General features: G+C 42.5%; 1 protein-coding gene across 3 annotated transcripts in view; it reads right to left on the bottom strand.

The window, feature by feature from the left end:
• CLMN (calmin) overlaps nt 1–23,754 on the bottom strand; it is a 68,711-nt gene that overhangs the window by 31,410 nt on the left and 13,547 nt on the right. The window contains exon 1 of one of the 3 annotated variants that reach the window (XM_083864351.1): nt 16,398–16,504. The exons of the other annotated variants lie outside the window; for them this stretch is intronic. The gene's annotated coding sequence lies outside the window, so the exon portion shown is untranslated. Of the gene's footprint in view, nt 1–16,397; nt 16,505–23,754 lie in introns of those variants that run through there. 3 annotated transcript variants of the gene reach the window in all.

Here is a 23,754-nt window from a genome sequence, read left to right as displayed (position 1 = left end):
AGTGCAACTTCACAGAGACTTTTTATGGTTACCCTTTAGTTTATTTTTTCCATTAATAATTATGACTGCAATTTAGCTGTAAGAATGGCTTTGAAAATATACCTTCTCTATTTCTGTTTATTTCTACAGCTGCAGAATTACATTGTTTAACTTTCCTTTCTTAAGTGGATTTCCTCTGGCTTTGGCTCCCATTTAATAAAGTGACGAGTCTACTGAAAACAGCCTTTGCAGCTTCAGTGGATTAATAGGGTAAAGCCTAACTTGATTGAAAAATAACTTTGCTCCATGTTGCTTTACTGCCAGTCAGCTCACACTATTGCCTACAGCTGCATCTGGCTGACAGACCAGTAATTTCCTTTCTGTTTGTTTTCAAATGGTCAGCAACAGCAACACCAATAACATGAACACTCTTCATCTTCTGTGGTGAGTGCAGAGTAAGGGGGAATCCTCTAAGTGGAGACACATTGTCAGAGGAGGGTTTTGCTGTTTTGCTGGAGAGCAACAGTTGATAAAAGCAAAGAAAGCATGTATGGACCAAAGACAGCAACATAATTACTTACAGTTCCATGCCAGATGAAACACGTAGCTGGCAATTAAGTACAAAAAGCTTGTCAGAAATCCCTAAGCACATAATTTAATCAGGATTTGATGCTATGACACCACAACGTGCTGCACACCTCTTTAAAGTCTGCAGAACCTTCATTCCTCACTCATCTCACATCCTGCAGCATTCTGGGCACAGCTGTGTCCCACAGAGGCTCTTCCTTGACAGCACCCACAGCTCAAGACAAGCATCAGGATTTAGCTTTTTTTTTTGTCTGCTAAAACAAACAGATTTAATTTGTAGATCATTTCATTATAAATAAAAGAATAAGTAATAGTTACTCTGTTCTTTCAACATTGAAAAGATTTAATTTTATAGCTGTTTTTTGTAGGATGGTCACATTAAACCTCACATATGTAAGCAAATAAAGACACTTTGACATTAACAGATGAGAAGAAAGGACCATGGGTCATTCAAATTCCCAAGAAAAATCTCATTTGCCTCTCCTACCTGGGACAGAAAATTAAAAATGGAGATAACTAGTGACTTTTACAAGTGCTAGTATTGGCTCATATGCCTCTGCTGGAAAAACAATAATCAATTGATTTACTTCTATGACACTAAACATCGGATTTTAAAGCTTAATTATATAAATCCTTCCACTTAGACTTTCAGACAACTCTCTCCACTAAAAAAAAAATTGGATACAATCAGGTACAGAAGTATAATTATATAGCAAAGGACATATTTTTTGTCACAGACAACATGCAGAGAAATAAAAACTTTGAGTTTATGAACAGATTAAAATTTACGAAATAATGACAAAAAGTACTTAAAAAGTTCATAGTATTTACAATTTCAACATAGATCTTGCATAAAGAACATAAACTTTGCTCACTAAATGAGATACAGCAGTCTTCTAGAGAACTTTGCTGGTAAGGAAGCTGCAAAGGGGTTGAGATGAAATCATCTGGTTTCAGTAGGAACCGCCAGTCAAAGGAAGAACTTTCTGCTGGTATAAACTGACCCTTTTCCTCTGGATTTTTAGACACCTTTAAAATTGATCCACGCAATTTCATGGCAAAAGCTAAAAAATTACCACTATACTGATTTTACAAACAAGTTACATTTGGTTGATTTGTCTGATGTCATACAAGAAGCCAAGTTACATCTCAAGCCTTGCTCTTTTAAATCACACTTTGCATGGTATGCCACGATATGTTTTGAAAGCTGATTTGATTTGAGTTGCTATGCAAGAGATGGAACTTTGAAATGCAGCTTGTGTGGGCCCTTTTCTTAATGAAATCCACTGAGATACTGAACTCCACAGTTAAAATAGGTTTTACCATACAGGTTTGAAGAGAATGAATTTGGAGCAGAATGTACTTGCTATAAAAAGTAAGGGGAAAAAAAGTCTTCAAACTTAACATTTGTCCCAAGAGTCACATAAAATTTCATGTCTCAGGGTTGTCTTCCAGGGAAACTAATGTTTCCCTGGAAACGTGTTTCTAAATACAGTTGCTCCACTCTCATCTTGTACTAACAGTTTGTTCTTCAAGTACAGAGAGGGGCTAATCAATGCTGAGTTAGTATCCCTGAAACTTGCCCACTCTAATCAAATCCCACAATTTCTCAGGATCCACCTATTTTTAATAATGTAACAACATTATGTAACAAACCTAACCAGTGATTCAAGTTACTTCTAAAAGTCAATTCATGCAAGTCCTCATCTCCTACTTTAGCAGTAGCCCTAAAACATTTTTAACCTCTGGCATCAAAATAGAGATGCATGACTAATTACTCTTCAAGTCTGAGACAGCTGGTGCTCAGCCAGGTACCACAGGCATTCCAGGAAAGGGACTGTATCCTGACTTCACATCATGCCTGGCACACTTGAGCACCAATCACTTCTAGAAGCAAGATCCAGAGCTGTACCAGTTAAGCTATGACACATTCCCGAGGAGCTCCTGGGAACCAGTGGAGGAAATCTGTGAAGTCACCATGGTGTGTGGTTTCCCCCCTTACCCAGGCACTAATGTAAGCATTAGTCCCAGTTTCCTTGCGGATAAAGCATAAATCCTGGTGAATATTTCACTTCTAGGGTGCAAGAAGAAGGAGCTGCATATTTCCAGCATTCCTTCTGGTTACCCTGTATTGAACTTCTTGCCAATATCCACCTACAAGTAGGATGCAGTGCTGGTCCTGGCATGTTTCCTAACAAGATCTCCAAGTTGCAGTGGGTTTGGCAGGGTGTAATTGCTGTCTTGTGTCTCTGCCTAGGAAGAGCTGGCTCTGAAAAAAAGTCAGTGGGTGATACCAGCCTTTGCCCTGTCATCCTTATCTCTACCAGAACAGAGGTGCTGGAACACATCATGCCAATCTCTTGTGGCTGCTTACCTGGCAGATGGATATTTTCAGTGACAAACAATTCTTTTATCTTTTGATACAAGAGTGGTGGCAAGAGTAAGATTATTTGATCTAAGAAATGGAGCTTTAGGATTTGACAGAATAATTTCTTCTCTTTGTGTGAGGTGTCTCATGAGTGGCACTGAGAGATTTATTTGGTGTCTTTCCCAGCAAAAGAACTAAGGAACTAATCGAAAACACCAGGGCACAGGTTTAAAAATAAAACTAAGGGAATTGCCTCTTGACGTAGTTGCACTGTTGAAGTCCTCACAGCCAGACAATGAGGATTCAACACATTTAGTGAGAGCTTAAGGGGAGGCACAGTCACAGAAGGAAAATTCACCCATGTTGTTCACCAGCAAAATTCCTCCTGGCTCTGGAAGTCCCTGTTTTGCAAATAGTCGCAGACTGGATGAGGAAATTGTGAAAACTCTTGCCCTGTTCTTATACTAACTAGGTACCCCCCTTTGACACTGTCAGAGAGAGAAGACTTGGCCAGGCAGACCTTTGTGTGAGGACATGCCTCCTGCACATTCTCCTACCAGGTACTGCAGTGCAGCAGTCTCAGCTGTGGGACAGGTCAGAGACCTGGGCTGAATGCATGCTGACATGTTCTAGGCTGAGGCAAAAAACCACTCTGGATAAAAGGCCCTGAGAGGTGGAGAAAAAGTGAGAAACCTTTGCCTTTTCACACTTGTGTAGCAGTGGCAAGGCAAGAGGCTTGGGTGTGGTTTTCCTTTTCACTATTGCCTGCTCTGTCCAGTCTACAGTAGGACTTCCACCACTGCAGATAAATAGATGATTGTTACCATACCTGACATCAATTTACCATCTTCTTTGCACAACCTTGTATGGTCTGACCCTTAGATGGACTGAAGTATTAAAAAAAAAAAAGATCAGGGAGAAGGAAGTACCTGGATAAAACAACCCTTTTGGATTCCAGCACCAAGAGCCTTTCACTCACTTTTACTGGTAAAAACTAACACGCCCTGTTAAAGTCAACTGCTTTAACAAATTACTTTCTTAATTTAAAATGTACTAACCTATTTATAAAAGAGCTGGCCTTATTAAACCAGCTGTCTGTTACTAGAACAGCCATGAAAGATTTCTGCAGTGTATGTCTTAGACAGTGTAGCTATCACAGAGCCCATGGGTGGGAGACGAGTATTGTCATCCCAAGTTGGACACACAGAAAAACGCCTACAGTAAGCATAAGAACCAAAGTAAAAAAATAGGTCTCCTGTCACACCCTGAAGGTTTCCACCACCCAGTGCTTGCCAAGGAAAGCACATTCCAGATACGGGGCCCTTCCTGACTGCCACAATTACTCCCAGAAACAGGTCTAATCCATCAGGCTCCAGATCTCTATGGGAAATCAAAAGCCAGAAATAAAGTCAGGAAAGTAACACAAAATTATTCTCAGACAGGTCACCACAGAGAGTATTTTTAAACCAGAAAGAGTCTGCTCAATGTGGACTAGAAGCAAAGAGCAGTTACTTTCTCTTATGCTCTCAGTGAGCACTATTTCACTGATGCCAACATCCTCTGGAGATTTATTTCTCCATCCCCTTGTAGATCTGTTTATCTTAGCCTGACCCCTAATTCCTTCCTGGAGATCAGAAAACGACACTTCTGCCTGCTTTCCCTAGGGCTGTGCCTGCTTTCCCTTGGGCTGACTAGGTTGTATAAACACCCGTCTTCTTTCCCTCCCTTCATCAGGAGAGCTTTTTGTAGTGAAGCAGGTTTGCTGAGCAGCTAGGGATATGGAAAATGCTACTATTAAAGGTTTTCCTAACAATGCAACTGCTTGACAGACAAGGTCACCATTGTATTTACTTGCTCTAAAAAGGAAATACTACATCAACTGAGTGTTTATAAAGAAACCTGCTGCTTCCAGGCATGTCTGCACCGACTGTCCAATGTTCTTGCCTTTGGCCTGTAAGAGCATCCTGGCACTTCTGGAATATGCTCTGGGCAGAGAAGTTATCAGTCAAAGACAAGAAGAAAGAATTTTAAGGGAAGAATTTGACTCTTCTCAAAATAATGTTATAAATTCTGTGAGTATGGTGATATATGAGAATGTTCTTTCAATTCAAAGCATCTCATTTCTGCCTCTTCTTTTCTGAGAAGGGAAGAAAAAAGGCGTCTCTTAACTGGTTGGTTTTTTTTCAGGAATTGTGCCTAGAGCAAAAGAGAATACCACAGTTATCAAAAAAGACTCTGTGTTCTTACTGAGGAAGCAGCTCAGTCCCCAAGCAATGCGACTACTCATGACCTGTGCACAAGGTGCATATCCAAGCACTTTTCCCACAAAGCCACCTGTGCTGCACTCTCAAGGACACATTCCCTTCAGACTATCTGCCTTGCAGTTCCTGGACAGGAACTTCTCACACTGCAGTCCTTAAACCTCAAATGATCTGCACTGGTCTGGACGCACTCATCAGCAGTTTCTTATGGCTTGGAGACTCTGTATTCATTTCAGATACAGAGGTGAGAAGGTAGAATTGTTTTGCATTAAGGAATGCTGTCAGCAATCCAATTTCGGAGAAGACCTTTCTTTAAAAAGTTTATAGTTTCTCAAGTTGCAACCTGGATCAATGAGAAGTTGATGGCCAATTATCATACACCTGAATTTTTGCCTTCAGTTTGGAAACACCAACTCATGCTTAACCTTCACGTGCCTGGTTCTTGCTTGAAATTGTACAAAAATGTCCCTGAAACCAAGTTACACTGTCTGCAGTTGTCTGTACTGAAGAGGTTCACAGGTGTTGTAACTAGCTCTGCACACCAGTATGCTCATTCTGGGTGAACGCTCATTCCAGTGAAACCCTCTGCCCTGAATGGAGTTGGTGGTATGAGTAGTATCAGATGTATCAGTCTTTGGAAAATGGATCATTTTGGATAATGGATAATCTACTCTGCTGCTTTAGAGAAAAAGGGAGTTCCTTCCTTGTTAGGAAGTTACAGGTGAGGCCCAATTGAAACCCGCACATCCTCCGGGTGCCCGTTTGCAGCTGCATGTCCTCGTGCTCCACACAGCTCCTGCCAGTGTCCCACATCACCGTCCCAGATTTGTACCCTCCTGCCAATTCTCCTCAAAGCTGCAGAGGTACCCACAGCTAACCCAGTTCTGTCAGAATGATCCCCTTTTGCTGACCCTCCTGAGCCAGGCAGGAGGTGCTGGGGGCAGCAGCAAAGCAGCTCCTGGAGCAGCAGTGCCATGGCTGGAGCCCCAGCCTGCCCTCAGCCTGGCACCCCAGGGCCTGCAGGCACCAGGGCAGCCTCACAGCACCTCTGCCAGCCTGGCCCATAGGGGGAACTGCCCTACCTTTCTCCTCCTTAGCCCCAGCCTGAAGGGACGAGTTTCGCTCCACACTTGGCGTGCCACTGTCTAACATATGCACACTGGATAAGATGCTACTTTTTCTGTCTTCATTAATCTCTTCGAGCTCCTTTAATTGCAGCCTGGAAGCTTTTTCCACACTAGTGGCTGGCATTATTTTATCCTTTCCTGAAGAGTTCATCTGCCTTTGCAATTTACAGGCATTTCTCTAGGGCTGGATTTCAATTTTTCCTGGGATATGGAGTCACATGTTCCTCAGATTATCCCACCATTCCCTCCTCCTTCTGCTTCTTGAGTCAAGTCATGAAAAGAAAAAAAAAAAAAGCATACTCCTCTCTCCCCAAAAAGTACATCCTATCCCATTAAAAATTGATGCTGCATGTACTTTGAACAGCAGAAATAAATTCTGCAGATTCACCAGTTTGTCATTTGCTCCTCCATTCTATCACTAGACAATAATATTAAGTGATTTTTTTAAATTACTTTTTTTTCCCATGGTCCTCTCTGCACTCAGGCTCTGTACTGTTTCCAGATGCAAGCAAGCATTATTTGCCAAGGAGCCCCTTTTTCCAGGTAGCTTCTCCTGGATGCACAGCCCTTCTAGTTATTGTTACTTTGCTTTCCTATTCTATTCTTACTCATTAAATTGATTATTTGATTCTATTACAATTACCAAGTACCAGAAAATAAAATGTTTCAGAAAATATGAGAAAAAGCTGGTTTCAGAAACACCTCAGCTAATTCCAAGCTTGTCTTGTGTCTCACTAGGTGCACACAGATTCTTGTGGGGCTCTGCAAATTCCTCTCCTCTGTAACCTTTCTTCCTCAAATTTGAATGCAAATTGCTTCATGCTGCTTTTGAGCAGTTCTTGTGTTTCCTCATAAACATGCTATATATCTCTGTCTCTTCTCCAGGTCTGATAATTTGACCTTCAGTAGGAACATTTTGGGTAGCAAGGAAAAAATGTAGCTGCAAATCACAGGCAGTTTCATTTTTTCTTCATGCCTATGAAAGGCAGATGGAAAAGCAAGCACAGCAGATAAATATTGTAAATAATTCAGGGACATGAAAGGTTCCTCTACAGAAGCATCATTATGTTTTAAACTGCTTTCAGTTTAAATGTTTTCCACAATTAGGAAACAGCTGTGCAGGCCACTTTTAAAAGCATCACTCTCATCAATAAGCACAGTGTACCTCAGCTGACTAAATGCTATTTGTTAGGATTTCCAAAAGGCCCACTGACTCCTGTTGCATAATTTGGGTACAACTCCTTAATAAGATTAATCAGCAGCTCAGAGCTTGTGGGAAGTGTGCAAGTGTGATACATCAAAAAGAACCATGCAATGGCAGTGTGATGGAAAATAACACTTTCCATGCCAAAATGATTCTGGGTGAAAGGAAGGAAGAAGAAAATGAAGGATTTATGGACATTATTAAGTAAATATCAGTCTGTAGATTTTATCTTTGGAGTAATGTCAGCACCCCAGATATTTTTGTAGCTCCAAAGATGACTATCCAACTCTGAAGCATTAAGCTTCTGTAAGTCTTGGTTAAAATTACACTGAACTGTCAAGTGTTTTTTGAAAATGCAGTGTACTGAGTTTTACTGAATTATCATTCAATTATCGATCCACTAGATCTGTTGACTTTTTTAACTAGTTCATTCTGTCTACATATCAGAATAAACTTTTCTATTACAAATTCTCAAATTATTATGTGCAAAATATCCATAAACTGTGACTAGGATATAAGACCTGCAGCCACATCTGCAGAGGCTGAGACTCCTCTCCTGGCACAGAGGCAGGAAAAGGCTAAGGAGGTGCCACAGGGGGACTGGTGGTGCACACAGGAAAGGACAGATATCCTGGTGCAGCTCTGGAGCCAAAAGCATTATTTGAAGATTTCAGGTCACCTACACGTTAGGCGCCCAAGTACCTGTTGCCTAGCAAACCACTGAAATTACTTGCTGAGTATTTCTTTAGTAAGCTGCCAGTGTTTTCTGGATGTATTTATTTAATTGTTTTAAATAGGATTACTTTCATCATCTTCTATTCCTTTGTCAGTTTAGCTTTTATGCTTTGTTCTGAAAAAGCTGAAGTACTTGCTTAAAGCTTTCAGAAAAATGCACTCCTACCCTTTCAAAAAATGTCATTTTTAAACATTTATTGATGTTCCAAGACTCATGACAAGAAACACAATTAGAGACACTGTCATTTCCCCCATATGCATTCAATTTCTCTATTCCCCATGGTAGCTTGGATCCCAAATGTAGGTTATGTAATTTTCCCAGAAAATCATTCAAAAAGATACTCTAAATGCCAGGTTGAGGCTGTTTTCTCTAGCCAAGAGTTTGTCTCCTAAAACCTTTGTAAAGCAAAGTAAATTTTTAGTTCACTTCATTATCTTCAGAGATAAACATAATAACTTAATAACATAAGCAGCAAAGAACAACAGTGTAGTTTAACAGTACAATAAATCCATCCTAAAGCTTGTTGGAACCATTTAAAAAAAAAACCCACATCACACAAAATGCCAAACTAATATAACCTAGCGGCTTTATTATGTAAAAAAAAAAAAAAAAAAAAAAAAAAAAAAAAAAAAAAAAAAAAAAGTTGGAAGTTAACTTCATATCTCCAAGTTTGGATCACATCAGTTATTGTCTGGTGCTCTGCAGCCAGCAGGTCAGTGCAGAGCTGTCAAACTCTTCATTGCATGTTCTGGCAAATGCAGCAGAGAAATAAATGTGATCTCAGTTACCTCTGCTTTGTTTCATTGTCCAGAAACAACATATAATCTATTAACAGCAATGGGAAAGGTAGTGTTAAAATAACTCCTGGTTTTAATGAGGTGGGGCAGTAGGATACACTTCTCTCCTGAGTTAGGTTGTCCCACATCAGCCTGTGCATCACATCCTGGCACCCACCAAAAGGAGGGAAACATTTAATGACAACTCTGTTCTTGGCTCATCTTGTATTTTAGCACAGCCAGTTGCAATCCAACCCAGGAGAGCCTCAGACTTCCTTTTACACCCTCTGAGGGGACCTGAATGCAGAGCAAGAAAAGCAAATTCTGCCTGTCTCATTTTGCCCTCAACTCCTTCCCCATGAGGGTCTGGAAGCAAACTAAAGCCCTTATGCCTATAAATAGGGTAGTGGTGGAATGCCTGGATCAGAGCTTATTTGCAAGGGAAGGGATATTCTCACCATCTTCAAAGGAAAAAAAAGTTTTGTTTGCTACTTTTATTGTGACTGTCACATTTGAATATGTTTGTAACTCAGTCATGTAATTTGTTGTAGCCTATTCTTGAAAACAGAGGTTGTAACTAAAATATTACTACATCTTTAACTTAGAAGCATTCATGTAGTTGAATTCAAATCTCCATCCTAGGAAGCAATCAAAAGCAGAGATGCAGAAATGGAGAAATGCCTGCCTACAGCAGGCTTCATCAGCCACATAACATGTATCTCATGACAGAGCTGCAAGTCTACAATACCCCATCAGGAAAAAAAGACCCAGAATGACAATTTGCTTTCTTCTTCAACCTTCAGTGCGATATGACTAAACATGACGTGTAGTGCCGTATCTGTTTTTTCCCTGCCTTTATCACAAATTCATGGTTTACACACCCAATGAGAGCAGGCAGATAGCACCTGATTTGCCTAATGTTCTCCATCAGCTCACAGACTCAAATGGCTGGGAGGGGGGGATAGGGAAGACCTGTCTAAATCCTTCTGTAATTCTATGGGAAACCAGATGCAGGATTTGATGTCAGCTAAAGTTAACCTGATGGACAAAAGGGTTTATTTTAACTTGGTCACTCGATCCAATTCACTGCACAGTCACACAAACACTTGTGCCTGTATGAGCCAAGAGGGAAAAGGGTGTGTAATAGCTCTGCCTGTCTTGGCAGCAGCACTGGCTTCTTTCTATTTAAACTGTATGTTAAAGTATGTCTTAATAGCCCTTGAGCCATTTTATTTAGTCTCTTGAGTCACACATACATCACACAGAATTTTGCTGCTGTCCAGACTGGAGACACTTCATAAACAAAACATGAGTCCTCATAAAGGAGGGAAAATTATGGCATGTCTAACAAAATATTCAGTTATCCAACGGCTGCATACAATGGTTGTATTTTCAGCAATAGTTGCAGTTTGGTAGTTAAAGCAAAGGATTGGCTGAGGTACGCCACCAACATGAGAGAAGCAAACAAATTTGTTTTCATGCCCCAGTCTCCCTACCTTCCATAAGCATTTTGTAAGGCCTTAGGATGAGAACTAACATTTTGATTGCATGTCTATGAAAAAACCAGCTGAAAAAAACCTTTAAATTCTCTAGATTCTTAAAAGCATTCAAAAATGTAACATAAAGCTGTGATAAAAACTAGGTATGTGTAATGTCTGTCAACAGCTTGACTGTCCATTCCCTCCTGTGTATTTGCAGGGTCTGCACTACAAAAAAAGTCCTTATCTTAAGAGTTTCTACATTTTGCCTCTCCCTAATACTTACCTTTACCTATCCAGTGATAAGCCACAGCAAAAAATACACATACTGTTGATTTACAACATTTAAATTACACATTTTGTTAGCTGCTCATCCCAGTCCTACTCCCAATGATGTAAGTGGAGGACTTTGTTTTGCACAAGTGGTTGGAGACACAAGGATCAATAACTATCTTCCTCCTTGCCTGCTTTGCATTTTTCATTCCTACCTCTCTGTTTTGGTGGTGCTGATTTCCCATTCAGTCTTTGATCTTGGCTGTAATCCTGGCACATGGTTATCTCCTACTCTTCCCTTCCTCATTCCTTCTTTTCATCTCACATCTGATAATGTGGTGCAGCCCTATAGAGATAGTTCCTTTTCTTATCAGACAACAATTTGGAAAACCAGAGCAATCATAACCCATTTCTGATGCTGTTCTGTGATACCTGTGGTTAGGGGAGCAATACACATACCTAGTCACTCCAGCTATAACATTTCAGGCCAGCACAAGACGAACACAACACCCCTTAGGCATTTCTGCATTATGCTGCCCAAAGGCAGCAGCTGATGCACCATCTCAGGAGGCCTGATAGCAGCATTCAGTTCTCGCTCATGCATTAAATATCAGAATCACAAGGGGCTGCTACCTTTTAAATCCAGCTCACCATGAAAGGATCCTCTCTGTTGGTTATTTCATAGCCGAAGGAATGAATAATTAAAGGCAGCAGGTATTCTTCACTGGAACTAAATCTTTAGTTAGGAGAGAACAACATCCAGCAGATCCAGACTTTCATATATAAGAAAGAGCTTAGATGAGTCAAAGGTCCCTTGGACATATGCAGAGCAGGCTGGCAGCAGAGGTCTGAGAGCAGAGCACACACCCACTGATCCTGAGACATTCTGGCTCTCAGCTGGGGAATGTGTTTGTCACACAGGCATCCCTGCCTTCTGCAGGACTGGCACAACTGTCCTGTTTTCACCGTGCTGGTGGCACATCACCAGGCAGATGAAGATTCCCTCCTTTTTAGTTTAATTTAACAAGCTGCTCCAGGATGAAATGTGCCACATAGTTAAACAAGAGCTGGGCTCAGGGTGTGGGATTTGACTGGCATTCACTGCAAGATGCCGTATCAGTGAAAATGAAACAAATCCATCTTGTTCTAGTGACTTAATTATGCACAAACAGAAGGTGGTTAAATATAGACCATGGCTAAAAATCATTTTCCACAGGTGAAACCTACTAAAATCCCTGCTCTCAGCCAAGCTGCAAAGCTTGGTGCTAGCTGAAATCCCTGGAAGCTTCTCCAAGGGGGCTTGGTGCTGCCAGCTATCCTGGGGCACAGTGGGATGGACTGGGCACACATGGCATGGTCCATACCTACCCAGGTAGGATGGGAGGTGCAACAGATGCTTCTCCAGTCCAGAAATCTCTGTGTTACAGCCTTGCAATGGAGGCTGGCCCTGCTGCCTGCAGACACGTGCAAGATCTATAGCAGACCTGGCAGCTGCGCTTTCCTCCTTAACAGCCTGACAGTTCTGAAGTGCCAGTGGCACAGTCAGAAGTCCTCTTACCCTTATTAGTGCAGGAAAAGTACTCTGGATATACCTCAGGCTAAGAGGTGGATTTAACATTTGAGGTACAGATGTAAAAACAAGAAAAATAAGAGAACAACTTTTGATGACAAAGGCCCTGTGAATACTCAGCTTGCTAAAGAGAACTAAAACACCTGAAGGCTGATCATGGCAGAGTCCTGTCTGCCTCCACGTGGGAGTCCTCACAGTCACAACAAATATTCTCCAAGGAGTGGCCACACTGCAGTTGGCATTTGCTGGCTGTGGAAAGGCAGCCCAAAGGGCAATGGGCACAGGGCTCAGCTGCAGGTCTTGGCTTCTGGAAAGAAGTTCTTGAGCACTTGCAGTACTGCACATCTTCCAAAAAGGGCAGGCAGTTCTGTAACACTAAGAATAGATGGCACAAAAATCACTTTATTTCCTCCTTCAGTTCTTTTTAAAAGCTGAGCTATTTTAGACAAAGAAAAGTCATTGCTTTAATGATTGGTCAATACCCAATAACATTTTTCCTGCCTTATTCAACTTTTTTCAGGTTTCCTATGGAAGTGTAAACAGGCACATCTCAAGTAAAACTTTAGGATAAAAACACAGACAATATGCAAGTGCTCAGACAAATGCAAGTGTTCAGGAATGCACCATCTCTCAGGCAAGTGCCTTTCCACAGTCAGTAAATGTCAACCGCAGTGTGATCGCTTCTTGGAGAAGACTGGCCGTGACTAACACTGAAACGCAGAAGGCAATGACCTTCCCAATGTAACCAAGAAAATGGCTTCACTTACTCACAGTCAAGGTGCATTGCTGGGTTGTTTTCAACCTTCAGATCTACCACGTCCATATCAGCTGGACTACAAGCCACACAGCTGCTTCCCAGCCTCTGCCACTGCAAGGGGTTGGTCTTGCCAAGGTGCAGACTGGTTTCCTTTCTGAACTCCACAAGCTTCACACTGGCCTAGTCACCACATTGATCCCTGTGGATTTGGGGTCTCTCATTTGCTGTTGCTACCCCTAATTTAGTGTAGTTTACACATTTGAGGAAGGCACACTCTGTGCTGATCAAAATGTCGAGCAACGTGGACTCCAGCAGAGTACGCTGCTCACTACTGGGTGCCAGCTGGATGTCAGCCCTCTGATCTCCTGGAGTCCAGCCGAAGGTGGTCTCAGCAGATTTCAAACCATCTAACAATCTGTTCCACCATACTGTGACTGCAGTACCAGAAAGGCCATTTCCCACTGGCAGAATTTGGCAGCTTTGAATCTTTCCTACATTGGCAAGGATGAAAATATGCAGATGGAAAGCTGTGCTATCTATGAATTAAATTTTTAAAGTCCAAAGACATCTGGGATTGCAAAGGTCAGCATTGAACTGTACCACAAATTTATCAGCACAAGCTGCCTTTGTGGCCTTTAGCTTCTGAAAAAGGATGATGTTCACAGATGAAATTGAGATCCAGCACAAATGTTATGCACAACTTGCAAGAACTGATAAATTCCCAATGCCAGTGACTGTGATTTAAGCATTCTTCCAAAACCAAAGAACATCTCATTAGTGAGGCCTCCTTAACTGTTAACTAAATCATGCTTTCCAGAAGATCACAGAACTTGTGAGAAGAGAGCTTGTAGCTTTCAGTGAAGCCATTAAAAACAAAGACTATCATACAATCCAAAACTGAAGTAAAAAATGGAAGCAAAACCACACTGACTCCAGTGAGAACTGGGTGTTCAGATGAAGAGATTACCATTTTGGGTGTACATACACAAATTAGTAATTAGGAGTAATTGCTTTCAGCTGCATTTTGCTCTTTAAAAAAGTATTAATAACTTGTAATTAACATTAATTAAAAAACAGATGAAAGCCCATGTTGGTGCTGAGAGTAGACATGCCTGACAGAAAACAGCTACCTCATATGCAGTGCTGGTGGTTGTCAGATAGAATATTTCTTGTGTGTTCCCAAACCAAAATTACAACAATAGCTTTGATCTGTCAGGCACTTCCTGCTCACTAATCTCTCCCTTTAGCCATGGTCAGATCTTCCAACAAAAGTACCATAGAGGAAGAAACTCACTGTGCACAGGCTGCCAGGTATCAGCCAGACACTCTCCTTGGTACCCATGCTGACCTCAGGCCATGGAATTGGACCTGCCATGCCCATGTCAGCTGCACCACTGAACTCCAAGGGCAGGCCTGTGAGCCACACTGCCCCATGAGCCACATTGTCTGGTAAGCCACATTGCCCTGTGAGCCACAATGCCCTGTGTAAGCCACACTGCCCCATGAGCCACACTACCCTGTGCCAGCCACACTACCCTGTCGTACGTGCTCTTCTACTGCCACATGAAGAGATAAACGTAGCCAAGACTTAAGACTTAAATGAGTCTGCTGGAAGATTTCCTCGTAATTTGCCCTGACAGCGTTTCCTGCCTGGAAATAAAATCTGTCCAGCCCCAGGCAGCCCTGGTTGTGTTCCCCTGCACATCACCATGAGAGGCAAGCCCATGCACAGGCTGCTCCATGGGCAGGCCACACCCAGGTGAACCTTTCCTTGTGCTTCCAAGGCAAACCAGTGAAGGGCCAGGGTGATGCTGGGGAAGAAGTTTTACTTGGCCATTACAGAGGTGTGGCTCCCCCAAAGTAAGTGAGGAGGTACATGGCACAAGGCACCCTGCCTAGTCAGCACTTCAGCCAAAGGCAAGTCCATCTCATGAGTGCCCCTTCCATAAGTTATAACTCAAGAATATAACTTTGAAGTTATATTTTCAAAAGGTTACCTATTTCTGTACTTCACTCTGTAAAAGCACATGCCTGTTACAGGCTTAAATGCATCAGGCCTGTAGACTTGTTCCAAAGAATTGTGTTCCCAGCATGTGGTTACCCAAGCTATAAAACCTTTGTGCAGAGTGGTTTAGTGTGCACTTTTCTGGACAGAATGCTGGATCACACCTAACTGTCCATTTGACACAGAATCTTATCTGGGTCAAATGGAAGTGGACTTGGTGTTCTCAACAGTAGCCAATACCATGCATTTGTCAATAAACAGGACAAAGGCCAACAGAGACAGTTTCTCAGCTGAGGTCCAGATTATAGAACACCAGGCAAGGCAAAAACCCCCAAACCTCAAAACAGTGATGCACCTGTCCTACACAGCGTGTCTGTTTCTATTAACTATATTCCCTCCTGTTGACTACTGTTGAATGTCTAGCGTTTTCCCCTGCCATCCCCCCACTCTAACCAGTAGTTCTCTTTGGTCAAATGAGCAGCCTTCAACAAACAGAAGCATTTCTCAAATTATCTGCTTCCTTTAAAGTTACACTGCTTCCCTGAGCAGAATCACAAAAGATTCTGAGCAGGAAGGGACCAGTGAGGTTCATTGAGTCCAACCCTTCTGTGAATGGCCTGTACAGGGATCGGATCTGTGACCTTGGCATTATTAGCACCATGCTCTAACCAAATGAGCTAATTCCAGGGTCAGGTACTGACCCTCCCCACTGGGCTGGAGCTGTGACTGGAGTTCATTGCCCAATTCCTGTCACCATTCCAGCACATCTCTAGGTTCACTACACATCACCTTCAGTGGTGGAGCTGAGCAGATTGAGGTCCCTGCAGTGTAACTGCTTGTGTAAAGGCCATGTGAATTTTTTTTTAAAGCCCTAAAATTAATAATTATTATTATGAAGCTTCAGCCTGGCATCCATTCTCCCAACAGTGGAGAAGCTGAGAGATCTCATTTCATTTCAATTTCCTGTAACTCCAATTTCAATAGTCTGAGGTTCAGAAGCCTTTTATCAATAGAAGGCTAGTTGCTTATAGTCACTCTGAGGGGCTTAAACAGATTCAGAATAGAATTCAGTCACTTCTATCACCAAAACTAAGCAGCAAATGGGTTTCACTGTAAACAGGACTGGCAATACACTATTCAGACATCTTTAAGCTTCTCAGAACACAGCTTCCCACCCCTAACTTTTGATTGTGATTTTCAGTTTAGCTCTGGAAAAAACATTCAAACTTTCACATTCTGTCTATTCTACTGATTTTGCAAGGAACACCTCCTTACCTGTGACAGATCATTAACAAAGTGCCATTTTTCTGCTTTCTTGCCCTCCCCCACAGCATTTGGAGAAGTGCTGCAAAGCTGTGAACCTCCTCAGACTCCACTGCCTGTTGCCCAGGAGCTGGAGAAGGCAAAGAGGAAGGTGTCCTCTGAGCAGTGGTGCAGGAAAACAGGAATTTCCCTTTAGGGATTGGCTGCAGAGAATTACCTGGTTGCTTAGAAACATGAGATTAACTACAGCTCAGTTTCCCCTTCCTTCACACATGCATTTAAGGAGAGGCTGTAAATCAACTTGGTGGGAGACTCAGGATGGCTTGTCTGTGGGGTGAGCCACAGGGTCACCACACAGGGTCACCATGCAGGCTCAGGACAGGGGCAGACAGAGGGGAGGGCATGTTTTCTGCTCCCCTTCCCAGGCTGTGGGAGCAGCCTGTTTGGATTGCAGTGAAAAGTTTCTCATTGCTGAGTTTCAGCCACCAGGATGAGAGTCAATGATGGAATCCGCAGCCACATCACCTGTGCCAGGATTTCAGCTTTGATGACAATCAGTTGAGGGAACGCAGCTGGGGCAAAGCATCTGACAAGAAGCAGCAAATGAAATTTAAAGCAAATTATATTTTAAGTATAAACAAAAGTTAAGTCAATTCCTGCACCTCTTAGTTTCTATGTGAGCTGCCAAAGTATCAGTGATTGGCAGAAATGAACACACTTGCTGCCTGTTTGCATCCTCCATACCTCAAGGAATTGAACAGAAAGGGTGATTAGCAACACAGAGACTCAACTGCTGTTTTGCTTAGCCACCATCACATAACACAGAAGAAGGAAAAAAACAATCTAGATAAAACAGATGTGGACTTAATCTCATACAGTTTATGGTCAAACCAGTTTAACATGAAAAAGCACCACCACTAACACAAACATGAGAACACAGCCCACAGTGTGTGCACAAGAGCTTTATGAAGTCTCTGCAACAAGAATTCTCAAGCCTGACATAACAGGTCAAAGGACAGATGAACTGGTATGTACCTATAAAGCATTAGAATTTGGAAAAAGATACTGACAAGTGTGCCTAATTTAGACTCTTTCACATTCATTCACGTTCACAGACACCAGCTCCCAGACACAGAGGGGAAGGGATATGCTGTGCAGTACATACCCAATAACCTTGTGGACAGGAGCCAGCAGTGTGGTTATCATTATGCTGGATAGTTACTACAAGCTGAGGGTTAATTATTAGCACAACTTAAAAGCAAAGAGAGTTTGATCCAGACTGCATAGCTACACACACACACACACACACAAAGCTTCTACTCTGAAGTACTTCCCATCTCTTTACAGACAAGCTCAGCATAGTTCAGACATGTCCAAGGTCGCACACCATGCCAAGGTAGCAGTGACGGAGTCTGTAGCAGGGCAGCTCTTGAAAGGTCGGCACCTACAGAAACGACTGTTGGGGGGCTTTTCACTGCTTGGGCTTTTTTGCAATACCACTTCAATGGTTCTTTAAAAACAGGTAGCATGACTACAACTAAGTTATGTTTTCAGTATTATTTTTAAGTTCTGCACATGAAAATTCTCTCCTTGACCTTGGATATTTTTTTTCAGGGAGAAAGGACTAGAGTTACCTTCTGCTCTACATTTGCATCCTTTACAAAGAAAAGCAATGACCTCTCTGCAAGGACAGGTATCAGCACTCTGATTTTTAGAGATTATTTAGTGATATTTATTAGTGAAATCAAGCTGGTGGGATGGAGAAGGCCAAGGGAATGAAGCAACAATCAAAAAACTGCAATCATCCGACAAGTTTCTTTGAAACAGAAACTCAGACTTGGTAGAGTTGTTCTTTTTCCAGAGCAAAATGTTCTTTGGGCCTACATGAGCAATCATAACCAAGGGCTTTTTCACTTAATTGTCCTGATAATTCAGCACTAACTTAATGGACTCAATTATAACAGATAGTTTAACCTGTGCCTAAGCAGTTGATATTCAATCTGCACTCAGTAAGAAAACCAGGAATGTGGGTAAGCAGTTCAGGTTGAGTTCAGAATACACAGTGACAGGGGGGCAGGGGAATTGCCTCTTGCAGTCTTCACCTGGGATGGTGCAGATGTACAAACCTGGAGGTGTCTAAGGCAGACACAGTGAGCAAGTACTACATGCAACCAATAGATGGAACACAGTCTTCTACCAACACCACAGAAGAAAAAGAAAAGGAGTTTATCCTACCAAAATGAAATAGAAATGACAAGCTGGCTAAACAAAGCAGTGTTTGTATAGGGCAGGGGGGTGCTCAGCTGACAACACTGCTCTTTTATGTGCTCTCATACTGTGCTTGGTGCATAAACATGGACTGACGTGACCAAGGGCTCCCTACGAGGAAACAGAGCAACCTTCCCCTGGCAGAGAAGGATTAGTGTTTGCTGACCCTGTCAGAAGGAAATCGAGGCAACCTCTGTCTCCCCCCTGCTAGTCCTGCCACCTCGGTAGCTGCAGGGCTTACACTGCAGTGTTTACATTGCTGGCCGCAAACCTTTTTCTGTGTCTGCAGACTTACAGCAGAGGCTGAAATTGAGTCTCACAGCAAATGAGAGTGCTTTCCGATCCTGGTATTTAGCATTTCAAGTTCTCATGCACTGCAAATAACCATCAAACCCAGGGAGAAGTCACGGCTGCAGGGGAAGCCTACATGACCAGCTGAGAAGGTCCAACTTCCAGCTGGTTTGGGCTGAAGAGAAATGCCACCCAGTGAGCCAAAACTGTAAAGAGATTCCCGGGAGTCTTATGAGACTGGGCAGCTCGGTTCAGGGATCACATCCAGCCCCTGCAAAGTGCCACAACTCAAAGTGTTTGTCATTAGGAGTCACAGCTGTGAGAAAGGCACAGCTTTAATGAGGGCTAAGTCAACAGGAGGGACCTTCCAGGCATGTAATACCAGCAGCCATGGTGACTAGAGATAGGAGTAGACTGTACTGATCAAGGAAACATTTGCTGAAGTACTCGGGAAGTGAGCAGTTCAATCAATCTCCCTACTGTTTACACAAGTGTCGTCCCAGACATGAGGTTCTTGTTAGTATCTCAAATCTTGCTTTAGTAAATTAAAATATATTTCCACTTTGCTCTGCTAGCCATTGCAAGAACAGCAAAGGTGAATTAAACCCTAACACTGGTTTTGGGAATGAATGATCCCAGGACAATGTTGACAGCCTGGCAATGGCTGAGGAAACACTCAGGCATCTCCCAGCCTTCGCTCATGCCTCCTCCCTAAAGAACTCCTCAAGGACTTTCCATGCATAAATAAGCTAAGGGAGGATGAAGTTTAAATAGGCCTCGCCCTACAGAGTCAAATAAACTAGGGAAAATGTATATATAAATTGTAGTATTTGCATTTCAAGCAGTGAAACTTCTTGTTTTGATACATTATACATGCTGGGATTTCAAGCAGGCTGCAGACTGGGTAGGTATTTTATGTGCTGCTTTTTACCATGAAGCACAGATGGTTGACTTTGTTCAGGGACTGGGCATCACTGAGAAAATTCAGGTTATGGCAGTACAGCTAAACTGTGTTCTCCTGCTTACAGCTGTAGTTTAATTTATCCATTTACTACCTCTCAAGGCCAAATTTCACATTTTGCATCTGCAGTCAGGCTGGGCCTTGGCTTTTAGTTACTTGTAATTCTCAGTCACTCACTGCTGTAATCTCACTTATTTGTAGCCAAGCTGTTGAATGTACAATGATGTACTTTCAAGAGATTACCCTGTAAAAATGAAAGAACCTAATTATTTTCTTAATGGTCACAAATTAGATAAAAAAGCAATATAAGCAAGACAATAAATAAACTGGATTTATACGAATTAACGTTGAACTTGTTTGTTTCTGCAGTCTGGAAACATGACCACTTGCACTAGGCTAATGTAATTGATTTCTGTTGCTCAGATAAGCATGCCACCAAAAAACATCTGAGGTGAGGTGAGAGTTTTCACTAGGCCAGGAAACAGGATCAGGAAAAACAACACAGCAACTTATCAGCCAGCCTAAGAAAGGCATTACCTCTCCCTACAAACCTTGCCTTGCTTATATCATGGCACTAAATTCACTACTCAAATCTTTCTCATCCTAGCAATTAAATTGAACATTTACTGGAAGTCCAAGAGCAGCCTCAGCTTGTAATTGATTTTGTTAACTAAGCAAGATGTTCAGTGCAGAAGGGCAAAGAAGGCATGAGAACACTGGTACTGGAAACACAGCTTGTGCAATTTGGCCAGCACAGGCTTCGAATCTGTGAGTTCCCTCGCCCCCACCCCCTGCAATCCCAGCATCCACGGAGAATCCCCAGCAGCAAAATGATGGGCCTTGGGACCAAATTACCTCCCAGCTGACACTGCCCAGAATTACCATCACTAGAGTGGGTGGGTCTGTATGCCAAATAAGTGATGTGAGAGACTAGCTGGCTCCCTTGCAGGCGTGCAGGTTCCTTGGGGACTCCTGAGAGGAGGCAGCAGCAAGCTCCTGAAGTGGCTGAAAATCATCTTTCATTCCACACTCAATACCACGGAATTCAATTAGGAGGGTATTTTCTTTGAGGCTGGAGGAATAATTGCATCCAGTGGATCAGCAGATGAACAGGTAATGTATAGCCATGGGGCCATGTAGGCATTTTCCCTGGAGCATCCTCCAAGTCTGGAGAGGCCTAATAAACTGCTTCCAGGAACCACTATAGGTATATAGCTATTAAGTATATAACCCTGCTTTGTCAGCTGCAGAATAAATATACCCACATGCATGTGGTGACTTTCCAGCATCCTTGTTATTAACAGCAGCTCAGGCATCCCCAGTGAGCTTCTTGTTGAGACAGAAAAGCAGGAAAATGCTCTTGAAATTAATTCCTAGCCTATTTTTGTTTAGAGTAGCCACTTAACTCCTCCTCCCTGCCTCAAGGCAATGTCAAAAGCCAAAACCAGAATTACAGACAAATGAGCCCCAGTGCTCCAGCAGGACAGGGCTCTGTGCTCAGCCCTTCCAGCCAAAGCTCTCCTCTGCCTGCCCCTCCCAGCACAGCCTCCAGCATCAGCAGCGGTGAGTGAGCCCAGCTCCACAGAGATTGATCCTGGTACAAAGTAGCACAGCTTGGCCCAACTCTGTGGATTCAGGGTCCTCTGCCACCCTCACTGCTTTCTCTGCATCCACTTCTGTTGTAAGGGGTCGACTTCAAGCATGCAATGGAATTCAGTTTACATTTAACTATGAACAGCTGAGGCAGAGCCACCTTCATTCTTCAGGGGAACCATTACACCAGCATCCAGGCTGACCTTCAGGGAAGTTAATTCTCATTAACTTTTGAAGGTACTCATGTTGATGCAGCCTATGTTATTCCTTAGCTGCACCAGACCAGAGTGGCAGTGGCCACTTTTATGGCTCCACGGTGCTGTAAATAAATGCTAAACCTGGGTTTCAGTGGTGGCAGGTGGGCAGCAGCTGTTGCTGCTGAATGCCCAGCAGATTGGTATTGCTCTCAGAAGGGAAGGCACTGAATAGCCTAAAGATATCGTTGTCTGCAATGAGCACTTTCTTTCATAAACACCACCTGAAAAAAAATCAACCAGCCAACCAACTAAAGAAGTTGTATGTTGGAAATAGATGATGAAAAGGCTTTCCTTTGCCTCTGCTCTGGGCACCAGGCTGTCAGATTTTATGGGAGGGGAAAATAAGACATTACATGATCGAAAAGAGCATGTTAGAGAATGGAAAGGCAGGATACAGAATAAAATGCATAATTCATGGCTTGTGAAAGCCTTGAGGCAAGACCTTTCGGACTTGCTAATTGCTTTGCTGAGAAATAGGCCAGAAGCCATAAGAATGACTCCTACAGCCAGGCAAATGAATGCATAAAGCATTGCAATATCCACCCAGGGGTTCCACATCACCCCTCTTGCACAGGTGTGCTGCTGGCTCACCTGGCAACATTCCAACCCAGGACAGGTGCAAGGGATTATCAGGCTGATTTGAGGATCTAGGTTTAATTCTGGTATGTAGTTCTGTACATTCAGGTTTTTGAACTGCAGGCAGATACATTTATATAAACTGGCTGCAGCCACCCTGCAGCCCTTGGAGGACCCTCACTGTGTGCTCAGAGCCTTAGCATTCAACTCTGTACATGAGAGACAGGCAGAGATGAGCAGTTTCTCCACTGCAGTAGCCAGATTTAGCCTCACTGAGCTCAATGGCAAAAAATTCAGTGGGTGCAAGATCAAATCCCAGTTGCAGGCAAAGAAATTCATATGGCAAGTAGGAAGGATAAAGGCAAGCTTAACAGCTTAGAGTTACTGAAGTTTGCACAAGTGCATGGTTTGGTGGATTTAAGTCATGAACAAAGCATCAAAATCTTTTATCTTCCTATGTTATAACTACGTCCTCCTCCACATCCCCTGTGGAGCAGCTTTGGATTTTTTCATTCCAGCAGGCAAAATCATAGGGTTTTTCTACCTACATGTTCAAGTCTCTCCTACTGACATTCTCTCATTTCTGAAAATGCTACTCCAGGCAATTCTCTGATATTATCCTGCTGACCACCACCAGCCACTGCTCTTCTTTGTTAAACCTTCACCAGAATTTTGCATTAAGGACCTAAGAAAAGCTTTGCTACTACTGCTTCAAATTTGTTACCAAATCCAGTAAGAGTTCACTGTGTCTGCAGAAAGATGGACTTGCCCCCAAAGCACAGGAATCAGGCACCTTCTTTCTCCATCAGCTTGTCCAGCTTCCAGCCCCTTCAGTCCCCTTCCAGCCTCAGCATCTTCTTGCTGTTCTGTCTTCCCTTGCAGTGTCCTCAGAGAAGTCTAACCCCTCAACTGATACTCTGAATCCATCAACAAAAACCCCTCTTTTAGAGCTCTTTCCTTCTCCTTTGGTGTTATTTACTGATGTATCAAAATTACCATAAAAGTTAATTAATAAAACACAAACCTGTATCTTCTATAAAGCAGCTTATCTCCATGAGACTGCAGAAGTAAAACTACTAAAGTACAAGAAAATAGAATATGTCCTTTAATAGTTCTTTGCTCAGTCATACTACACCAATTAATTTACTGAAGAAGATTAAATTTTTACTGCTAATATATTTATTTTATTACTTAAAGATGTTCCATCTATTTCTCAGCGTCTACAGTATGAAAAAGAAGAACTTGACAGAGATGAAGAAAGACTAAGATGATCAAAGATCCCTGGGCTTGACAGGTTTCATGGGGAAACCATCAGTACTAGCTTGTGAGTATGAATGAAGCTATCAGTTAATCTGATAGTGGTATAAAGTTTCAGAGCACATAAAACACTTTTTTTGTAATACTTCAAATTACATAATGGTTA

This window comes from Zosterops lateralis (genome assembly GCF_965231275.1).
Source record: "Zosterops lateralis genome assembly, chromosome: 6".
In the NCBI taxonomy this organism is placed as follows: Eukaryota; Metazoa; Chordata; class Aves; order Passeriformes; family Zosteropidae; genus Zosterops; species Zosterops lateralis.
The sequence above is the reverse complement of the archived record's forward strand: the minus strand, read 5'-3'. Positions and strand labels throughout refer to the sequence as shown.